General features: G+C 58.9%; 1 pseudogene; it reads right to left on the minus strand.

Moving 5' to 3' along the window:
- Positions 1 to 2,579: 2,579 nt before the first annotated feature.
- Positions 2,580 to 7,983, minus strand: LOC133755177 (telomerase reverse transcriptase-like; annotated as a pseudogene).
- Positions 7,984 to 10,027: the final 2,044 nt, after the last annotated feature.

Here is a 10,027-nt window from a genome sequence, read left to right on the forward strand (position 1 = left end):
TCAAATGAACCAATATATCTGTGAATTATGAAAGCTCAGCTTTTCCAAGGTTCGGTACTCAGTGAAGCCTGAGAACCTGAGTGACAGTACAGCAGGGCCTGGGGTTCCCCATGGGCACATCGGCTTAGTCACCAGGATGGTCTGGGGTTCCCATGGGCACATCAGCTTAGTCACCAGGATGGTCTGTGGTCACCATGGGCATGTTGGCTTAGTCAACTGGACAGTCTGGGGTCCCTGTGGGCATGTCGGCTTAGTCACCAGGACAGTCTGGGGTCGCTGTGGGCATGTCGGCTTAGTCACCAGGATGGTCTGGGGTCCCCCGGGCACGTTGCCTTAGTCACCATAGTCTAGGGTCCCCTGGGCATGTCGGCTTAGTCACCAGGATGGTCTGGGGTCCCCCGGGCACATTGCCTTAGTCACCATAGTCTAGGGTCCCCTGGGCACATCGGCTTAGTCACCAGGATGGTCTGGGGTCCCCCTGAGCAAGTCAGTTTAGTCACCAGGATGGTTTGGGTTCCCCTGGGCACATCAGCTTAGTCACCAGGAAGGTCTGGGGACCCCTGGGCACATCGGCTTAGTCACCAGGACAGTCTACATTCCCCTGGGCACATCAGCTTAGTCACCTGGATGGTCTGGGCTGCCCTGGGCATGTCGGCTTAGTCACCATAGTCTGGAGTCCCCTGGGCACATCGGCTTAGTCACCAGGATGGTCTGGGGTCCCCTGGGCACATCAGCTTAGTCACCAGGATGGTCTGGGGTCCCCTGGGCACATCAGCTCAGTCACCAGGACAGTCTAGGTTCCCCTGGGCACATCGGCTTAGTCACCTGGATGGTCTGGGCTGCCCTGGGCATGTCGGCTTAGTCACCATAGTCTGGAGTCCCCTGGGCATGTTGGCTTAGTCACCAGGATGGTCTGGAGGCTCCCTGGGCACGTCGGCTCAGTCACCAGGACAGTCTAGGTTTCCCTGGGCACGTCGGCTCAGTCACCAGGACAGTCTAGGTTCCCCTGGGCACATCAGCTTAGTCACCAGGATGGTCTGGAGTCCCCTGGGCACGTCAGTTTAGTCACCAGGATGGTCTGGGGTCCCCTGGGCATGTCAGCTCAGTCACCAGGACAGTCTAGGTCCCCCGGGCACATTGGCTTAGTCACCTGGATGGTCTGGGCTGCCCTGGGCATGTCAGCTTAGTCACCAAGACAGTCTGGGGTCCCCTGGGCACATCGGTTCAGTCACCAGGACAATCTGGGTTCCCCTGGGCATGTCAGCTTAGTCACCAGGAAGGTCTGGGGTCCCCATGGGCACATCGGCTTAGTCACCAGAATGGTCTGGAGTCTTCCTGGGCATGTTGGCTTAGTCACCAGGACAGTCTAGGTTCCCCTGGGCACATCGGCTTAGTCACCTGGATGGTCTGGGCTGCCCTGGGCATGTCAGCTTAGTCACCAGGGTCTGGGGTCCCCTGGGCACATCGGTTCAGTCACCAGGACAGTCTGGGTTCCCCTGGGCACGTCAGCTTAGTCACCAGGAAGGTCTGGGGTCCCCATGGGCACATCAGCTTAGTCACCAGAATGGTCTGGAGTCTTCCTGGGCATGTTGGCTTAGTCACCAGGACAGTCTGGGGTCCCCCTGGGCATGTCAGCTTAGTTACCATGACATCTTTTGAATGCAGCAGCAAAGGGGCATATCCCATGCCATAAAACCTGGCACGAGGCGCCAGGAGCCCTGTCCATGGTCCACGTCCGTGACCCAATCTGTAATATCCCGTTAGGTTCTGGAATTGCTCACAGCAGCTGAAATGTCACACAGGTGCCTGCTCTGCCAGGCTTCAGGCTGCCCAAGCCACACCTGTGGCTGAGGCCACTCCTTCACCAAGATCCCCCCCACAACACTGCCCTTCCTGCTTTCAGTAGGGTCCTCAGGTCACATCAGGCCACCTGTATGCTGGGGCCTGCCTGGGGAAGGGGGCTCCCTATTCATCATCGTCAGGCACTAGGCAGTGCCACACTGCCTGACAGATACGTGGCTCCAGCACGTGAACAAGACTCCCCCACAGCGGACACGTGTCCTCCTGCCCTGGCATCTGAGGACGGGAGGGGAGTCCACACACACTGTGCCAGACACTGGCTCCAGAGGACCACTGCAGGGATGGAGGTAGGGACGGGGCAAGGGGAGGCCTGGGCGGAGCTGCACAGTGAACACCTTGGCTCAGGGACTCTCAGCCTGGACTTTGGATGAGGGGTGGGTGGCTTGCTGCTCCCAGGTACATGTGGGTCAGTGCCCTGGGGTCTCCCCTCACTCAAGCTGGGCAGCTTAACCAACCACACAGCACAGGGATTCCCTCGGCAGCCCTGGATCACTCAGGGGTGATGAGCAGGCCTGGAGTGGGGCACATGCTCACAGGCCCACAACCCATGACCAGGTTTCCCACGAGCTGCTTCCTGGCTGTTCGTGGTGGGCTCTGCTCCCCTGCTGAGGACAGCAGGGAGGGGACTGACCTGAAGGAAGAAGGCCCCAAGGACAGGCCCTGCCCTGTGTCACAGATGACCCCTCCCCCCGACACCAATGTGCACAGCTCCTCCAGCCTCAGTCCAGGATGGTCTTGAAGTCTGCGGTCAGGGCCGGGTCAGCTGCAGCCTCCAGGGCCTCCTGGTGGACGTCACCCAGGCCCAGCACAGAGGCACCCAGCAGGCTGGGCCGCTGCACCCGCTCGTAGTTGAGCACACTGAACAGCGTCCTGATGTGCGAGGTCCAGGGCTGGGCCTGGGGCACACAGGATGCAGCCTCAGGGGGGCTGCAGAGGGCAGGCAGCCACAAGCCCACCCAGCTTCCCAGGGTCCTGGGAGAGCCCAATGCAGAGCCGGCCCTCAGCCCACTGGCCGGGCTCCTCAGGGTTCCTGTCACTGCACCCCAGGAACCCTCACCCGGCAACACATGTGATCCTCAGGGATGCTAGGCATCCATCCACCTCCAGCTGAGCAGTAGCCTGGGGCTGGGGTCCACAGCACCCCCACACACACACAGAGGCTAGGTCCTTGGAGTGACCGCAGCAACATTAACTGATGACAAAATCACCCCACCGTGGCAGAGGCACCAGCAGCCATGGGGACAAAGCCACAGAAAAGGCCATGGGGGGCAGGGGGAGCCATGAGATGAGTCCTGCAGTCCTCAGGGGGCAGTGACAGCTGTTCTACCCTCCCCTCCATGTGGCGCCACGGCAGGATTCCAAGGGACCTGGCCAGCTGCCCCCTGTGGGCTCCCAGGCCCAGCTGGGCACCTCCCCCAGCTCCTCATCCACTCACAGCAGGACCCATCTTTGGGCACACAGGCACAAGCCCGTGAGCTTTTGTGTGGGGCAAGACGGAGGCCAGGTCACCTTCTCCCTGCGGAACATTCTGGCTCCCACCACAGAGTCCGGGTTCACAATGGGCTGCAGTCCGCTGGGCTTGGGGATGAAGCGCAGTCTGGTCATGGGCAGGGCTGACCTGGCCTGCTGCTGGACCTCTGCATCCGACAGCTTCCACAGCTGTACCTGCTCCAGGTGCTCCCTGCAACACATCTGGGGCTGGGGTCAGGGCTGGGGTCAGAGGGGTTCAGGGCCATGGGCAGGGCCGACCTGGCCTGCTGCTGGACCTCTGTGTCTGACAGCTCCTGCAACCACACCCACTCCAGGTGCTGCCTGCAGCACGCCCCGGGGCCCGGGTCAGGGCTGGGGTCAGAGGGGTTCAGGGCCAGGGTCCAGGCCGACCTGGCCTACTGCTGGACCACTGCATCTGACAGCTCCTGCAACCACACCCACTCCAGGTGCTGCCTGCAACACGCCCAGGGCTGGGGTCAGGGACAGGGTCAGGGCTGACCTGGCCTGCTGCTGGACCTCCGTGTCCGACAGCTCCCACAGCTGCACCCACTCCAGGTGCTGCCTGCAACACGCCCCGGGGCTGGGGTCAAGGAACCTTGGTCCCTGTGGACACAGCATACTCTGCGGGGTGGGGTGGGGCCTACAGATACCCTTGCCCACCACAGACACCTCCCAGGAACCCCCACATGGGGGTCTGAGGCTCCCATTCCACACCTGGCATGACTCGGCGTAATCAGTCCTGATCCCTCAGTCTGACTCAGCAGAACCAGGAGCCAGCATCTCCATCACTCAGGCCCCATCCCCTGATGCCACCCCCACCAAGGTCATCCAGAGGGGATGCCTGTACCCCCAGGTGTCAATGCAGGAAGGGTCTCTGAGACTCATGACCCAAGTCCCTCAGCAGCACCCTGAGGGGACTGAGCCCAAGCATGAGCATACAGGGCTGCGGGCCAGCACAGGGTCTCTGCAGGCCAGCACAGGGCTACCATGGGCCAGCACGGGGCCTCACAGCCTGTGGGGAGCCGGGACACAGACACCACACGTGGTACCTGATGCCCACGTTTTGCAGCCCAGACGCTCCTGCGGTAGAAGAGGAGCTGGTTCTTCTGGAATGTGGTCTCCATGATGTAGAAGAAGGACCTGAGCAGCCCTACCACATAAGTATCCAGCAGCCAGAACAGGAACCTAGCCAGGGTCCCCTCCCTCAGTCTGTGCTCCATGGTCGGGATGTGGCCACGCCCTGGAATGAGGCAGACCCCGCATGTGCACCCTCACAAGGCAGCCATGGTGGGAGTGCAGGGCACGAGGGGCCCTGCAGTCCTGAGCTGGCTGCCCTGGCTTTGTTGAACATGTTGCTGCACGTGTGCCGGCCCCTGGCACCCCATTGCACATGCGGCTCACGGGCAACGCTCGTGTTGGCACACAGAGCAGACAACATGGAAAGGGCTCCCACGTGCAGTGTCAAACTCACAGCCTACGGGCGGAAGACCAGGGGCTGGCGGGACACACAGTGTGGTTACACGGCTGGACCCCTGGGGGCCCTGGCATCAGACATCGCAGGCAACTCAGGGCCCACCAATAACTGGCTCAAGAGAAACTGGGGAGGGGCTGGAGCGGGGCAGACCCTGACCATGGGGACGGCGGCTGGGCGAGCAGGGACAGCGGCCAGAGTCCAGGTCCCTGGTCTGGAGAGCCAATGGCACTGGGCCGGGTTTAATGCCCTCAGCCACCCACAGGTGGCTTACAAGGACCCGAAGGCAGAAGACGGCAAAGCCTGGGGAACAGGGACACCAAGGAGGCAGCGACGACGGCGCTGGGGACCTGGAGGCCACTCCTGGCTTCTGGCTTGGGGGCCGCTGCAGGCGTTTCAGTGGTGAGCCAGAGGACGGACGCTGTCTCACAGTCTCTGACTCTCAAGGAAATGAGAAGCACACTCAGGCCAGCCTCTCCCTAAACGCCGTCCAGTGGGCTGGAAGTAATGGAAACCTCACCCGTGTGTGTGGCTGAGCACCAGCTAAACCAAGTAACCTGGCAGAGTAAAAATCCAGGAGCATATGGCACCGCAGGAAAACACCCAGCCGAGGACGGTGCTGTGGAGCCGTCAGCTGAGCCAGGAGGTGGCAGGGCACAGGAGATGGCCCCCAGGGCCGAGGGTCCCACCACGCGCCTGTGTGGAGACTGAGAACTCGCCACCCCATGTCACCCCTGCGGTCGACCATGCTGAGCAGGCAGAGCTGGCCCTCGGGAGCCCGGTGCAGGAGCCATAGGACACCACCCAGGCCTCACGGTTCATGTGGGGTCCGCCACCTCAGAAGTCACCACAGAGGAACCGGTGCTGTGGAGTTGCAGGTTAAAGGACTGCGTGAAACGCTGGCATTCATGTGAGAGCCGGGCGCCAGTCCTGGCTGCTCCACCTCCCTGCTAATGTTCTTGGGAAAGCAATGGAAGATGGCCCCAGTGCTTGGGTCCCTGCACCCATGTGGGAGGCCTGGAGGAATCTCCTGGCTTCAGCCTGGCCCAGCCTGGGTGGTTGCAGCCATCTGGGGAGTGAACCAGCAAATGAAAGCTCTATCTCTCTTTTCCTCTCTTTCAAAATAAATCAAATCTTTTAAAAAGTAACTGATATCAAAATAACTGCATATTACTACACAAGGTGCAGCCAAAGCAGTACTTAGAGGCTAATGCATCACAGCCACACATCCACCATCAGAAGTTTATACAGAATGACAGGAAAGCCTGAAAAAGGCATTAGGAAGAAGATAAACAGAAATCACTGAAATTCAAAACAAAGGCTCAACAGAGAGGACCCCATGGGGACAACAGAACTCAGTCACTCTGAAGGTCAAAGGGCAATGGGGGAGGGGTGACAGGAGGCTGAGCCAGACACAGAGCCGCACTCAGCGGCCTGGGTAAGGCCATCAGGCCGATGCCGCAGACAGAGCGAGGGAGACAGGGTCCCCACACCTGCAGCGAGAGGGACCAGAAACAGGCCAGCACCAGCAGCACCACCTCTCCCATGCGCAGCCCACACTGGGAAAGCCGGCCCATCATGCCCCATGCAGCAGGAGGCCAGCTGGCCTGGCAGGAGGCAGATCCCCAACCCTGGCATCCCTGATCCCTCTGCGAAGGCAGTAGAGTGGCCACTGCCTGAGCACACAATGTCCGGGTGGGTGCACAGAGCAGTGCTGGGGGTGCCCGGGGCCGATGTCACGCCTCCCGCTGTGGGAGCATTTCCACGACACAAGGACAGAGTGGTCACCGCATATCTCCATCACTGGCCTGGTTTCTTGGGGAGCCTGGCAAGGCATCCACCCCCACAAGCCCTTCCCATCGGGTCCCTAGGGAGGCTGCCATCTGACTCAAGCCCCACCCATCCAGGAGCAGCCCAGGAGAGGGCACCTGCACTGGCAGAGACACTGCCACAGTCCCCTGGAGCTCAAATGGGAAACATGACAGGGGCGCTGGCTCAGCCACCCAGCGAGCCAGGGCAGGAGCCCCATTCCCTCCTCCTGGGCAGCACTCACAGGAAGTCTAACCTCGCTCCTCTCCCCTGCCCAGCACATGACCTGACATCCCCCACACCACCCCATCAGCAGGTGACCTTCCAGTCCAGGGGGCGTGGGGCAGCCTTACCCACCACCCCCTCAGCTCCCGGCTTGGCACTGGCCAACGTCCATTCACCTGAGCTCACAAGCAGCCAGGTGCAGTCCTGCACCCTCACCTTCCAGGTCAGCTCCTGCAGGGAGAGTTTGGCGTGCTTCCCCAGCGAAATGAACTTCTTTGTATTCCTTGGGAAGCAGAGCTTGTTGGGCCTGGAGCCCCAGAGGCCGGGGGGAGGGGGTCACCAGTCGGCGCAGACAGGCCTGCAGGAACACATGCACCTGCCACGGGCTGCTATGCTGCTGCAGGAGCCGCACCAGGCGCCAGGCGCCGGGAGCCCGTGTCCTCCTGGGGGTCAGCGGCTGGCCTTGGGGACCATACCTGCATGGCCGGCCCCCACAGCAGGCAGTGCATCCGGAGAAGTGAGCCGTAGGGGCACCGTGTGTGGTTCGCAAGTGGCTTCTGGAACATGGGCCGCATCCTCCAGTAGCACAGGAGCAGCTGGCGCGGACTGCAGCTACCCCCGGGCCTCAGTGTCCAGCCCAGGAAGATGGCCTCCAGCAGCCTCCAGGCACCCACCAGGCTGGGCCACAGGGAGCTCAGTGGGAAACACGTGTGCAGCCGCTCGTCATAGCCCAGGTAGTAGAGGAAGCGCTTGGGCTCCGCATACACTTGAGCCTGCAGACGTGGTGACCACCGGGCGGCGGAGTGGCCAGGCTCCGGCTTAGTCCACTCCCGTGGAAGCCCTGGTGTGGTCTCTGAACACTCTGCAGGTGTCACCGCACAGGCTGGGACACACCCACGCCCCGAACTGCAGGCAGGCAAGCCCAGGGGTGCCCAGGCCTCGCCACCGATGCTGTTCGGAACCTGTAGCGTGGCCGCGGGCCCCACCTGGGTCTCACACATGGTGCAGGAGGGCCAGGCCTCGGCAATGATGCCAAGCTCGTACAGAGGTGGCCCACACACCTGGTAGGGGCAGCTCGGGGCCACCAGCAGGTAGAATGCGTAGTGCACCAGCAGGAGCATGAACATGTTTCCCATGCGGCGCAGCAGCAGCCCTCACGCGCCGCTGTCGTGCAGCATCTCAGTCACCGTGTTGGGCAGGTAGCTGCTCACGCAGGTGGTGAAGGCCCAGGGCAGGCCTCCGTGGGCACCGTCCAGCAGCACAAAGCTGAAGGCTAAGGCTCGGCCTGCGGCGCCCATATGGGCATTAGTTCATGTACCAGCTGCTCCACTTCAGATCCAGCCCTCTGTTAATGGCCTGGGAAAACAGTGGAGGATGGCCAAATACTTGGGCCCCTGCACCTGCGTGGGAGACCTGGAAGAAGTTCCTGACTCCTGGTTTTGGATTGGCCCAGTTCTGGCCATTGTGGCCAAGTGGAGAGTGAGCCAGCAAATGGAAGACCTAGTCCGTCAATAATTCTACCTCTCAAATAAATAAGTAAATCTTTAAAAAAATTAAAAATGGAACAGAGATGGCCACAACAGGATGTTCTAGGCTAGGCCAAAGCCAGGTACTCCATCCAGGTCTCCCACATATGTGGCACAGGTCCAACACTTGGGCCATTTTCCAAACTTGGACCAGAATTATAGAGGGGACATAAATCAACACTCCAATATGGGATGTCAGAACTGCAAGCAGTAGCTTAACCACCGTGCCTCAAAGCTAGCCCCAAAACGATTCCATTTAAAATCAAATGTACAACATCATAAGATAACTATACAGATCTAGTTGAAATTCAGAAAATTCTTGTACAAAATAACTACCCTGGACTTAACACAAATTTATCAGCCTGGAAGTAATGAGGAACAGTTGCCTCAGATTTTGCCCCCTCACCTTTCTGTTTGCATATTGAGGCTGTCCTGTAACAGCCCTCCTCCCAAAGATGTCTATCTCCTGAACCTGTGAATGTGTTAGTTTACGTGGCAAAACAGATTGCAAGTGCGATTGTGTCTAAGTTCTTAGGATAAGAAAATTAACCCAGATAAAGTAGGTAAGACCATTCTCAGTACCTGAAGTCTTTAAAAGTGAAGAAGCTTTGCCGGCGCCGCGGCTCACTAGGCAAATCCTCCACCTTGCGGCGCCGGCACACCGGGTTCTCTCCCGGTTGCCCCTCTTCCAGGCCAGCTCTCTGCTGTGGCCCGGGAAGGCAGTGGAGGATGGCCCAAGTGCTTGGGCCCTGCACCCCATGGGAGACCAGGAGAAGCACCTGGCTCCTGCCATCGAATCAGCGTGGTGCGCCGGCCGCAGCGCGCCTACCGCAGCAGCCATTGGAGGGTGAACCAACGGCAAAAGGAAGACCTTTCTCTCTGTCTCTCTCTCTCTCACCGTCCACTCTGCCTGTAAAAAAAAAAAAAGTGAAGAAGCTTTGCCAGCTGTGGTCAGAGGAACATTGGACTGCAGAAGGACAATGAGATGGTGGAAAGAGCCTCTAGTTAAGGAATGTAAGCATCTTCCAGGGGCTCACAAAAGCAAGCAAACAGATTCTCCCACGGAATGTGTAAAGAACTGTGGCCAGCAAAAAGAAACTCAGGCAGTGAGTACTGCCTTGAGCACTAATAATGAGCATTTGGCACCAGGAGTGCTCCCCAGACACTACCATAACTGAAAAGGCCCTCCCAGACTTCCAATGTCCCTGAGGTAGTGCAACCCAGTCCTAGCTGAGAATCACTGCATTCATGAAGAGTGACTTGTCAGAAACATTGAGAATGAAATAATCAGATTCTAAGACAGAAATTCAAATATTCTGATTGATGTTAATAATTACTTTTAATGTACTCATAGGCCTTATTTTCTATTATAAATAAAATATTCCATGCCTACAATGCTCTCATGGGCTCTTCAGCCAGATCCGAAAGCCTTAAGGGCTGATTCTGAGGCCAGAGTGTTGTTTAGGACATCTGCCATTCTATGAGTCTGCTGTGTATCCCACTTCCCATGCTGGATTTTTCTCTCCCTTTTTGATTCTATCAGTTAGTATTAGCAGACACTTGTCTTGTTTGTGTGATCCCTTTGTTTCTTAGACCTATCCATGCCATCGAATGTGAACTGAAATTGATCACTTGGACTAGTGAG

The sequence above is a fragment of the Lepus europaeus genome, unplaced genomic scaffold (assembly GCF_033115175.1).
Source record: "Lepus europaeus isolate LE1 unplaced genomic scaffold, mLepTim1.pri SCAFFOLD_3_1, whole genome shotgun sequence".
NCBI lineage: Eukaryota > Metazoa > Chordata > Mammalia > Lagomorpha > Leporidae > Lepus > Lepus europaeus.